This window comes from Hippoglossus hippoglossus, chromosome 14 (assembly GCF_009819705.1).
Source record: "Hippoglossus hippoglossus isolate fHipHip1 chromosome 14, fHipHip1.pri, whole genome shotgun sequence".
NCBI lineage: Eukaryota > Metazoa > Chordata > Actinopteri > Pleuronectiformes > Pleuronectidae > Hippoglossus > Hippoglossus hippoglossus.
In genome coordinates this window covers 9,363,940-9,364,894 of record NC_047164.1, presented here as the reverse complement: position 1 = coordinate 9,364,894, position 955 = coordinate 9,363,940, and positions in this window count along the sequence as shown.

Below are 955 nucleotides of genomic sequence, written 5' to 3'. Positions count from 1 at the left end.
GAAGAACAGGACAATCACAACCAGCTTTAACTACTGAGCCCCTGAAGTAGTCTGTTCATAATCTATATGAGCAGAATGGAAAACTCTCCCTTTTTTAGTGCCTTGATTTTCCTGAAGAGCTGCCAGATTGGGGCTGAAAACGTTTTGTTCATTCAGTTTAATTATTTTCAGCCTGTCTTATTGTAATGATATTATTTTGATTCTATTCACCTGTTTTTATTTATTTAAATGATGTGCCTTTATTTTTATTGTTGTACATCTGTTGCACACGTGTTGTTTTTGTGTGTTTGTGTGTATATTCTGCTGTGTTCATTCAGTATTTAAACACTGGGTTTTTCTGTTATCATGGCCACATGTTAAAATTAAAACAGAAATGTGCCAAATCCTTCATGATAAACAGTTTACAGTTTCTTATCATAAATGCACATTCAAAGAATCTGTTCCATTTTTGCTAGTATTATCCGTTTCTGTTTTTCCAGCATGAGAAATATCTGCGGACACACCAATTACATTTCAGATACAAACATTGTAAGTGAGAAATCCTGAGCTGGACTCAAACCCACAACGTTGTTTGTACGACAGCAGTGTGATGCCAACGTCACATTGTGATAAAGTCTGAAAGCATTTCCACTTATTGCAAGAATAGAATCATTCTTTTCATTAGAAGTGAGAGGTTTATAAAGTGTTTCTACACGTTAAAGATGTGTGACGTAGTTTCTTGTTTAAAGTATTTATTTTACACTGAGTGCCTTGAATAAACCAGCGTGGTTGAACTTCTTTATTCACAGAAATGATCCCGTTCCTTCATTTCTGTGTCGTTTTGACTACTGCGTGCCTGCTTTTTAGGAGGTGTGCTGATAAAGTGGTACTTAAAGTGGCTTCACATCACCACTGTGTGCCCATCACACTGTATATTTATGTTGATGATGTTGATAATTATGATGAAAAATAAAAA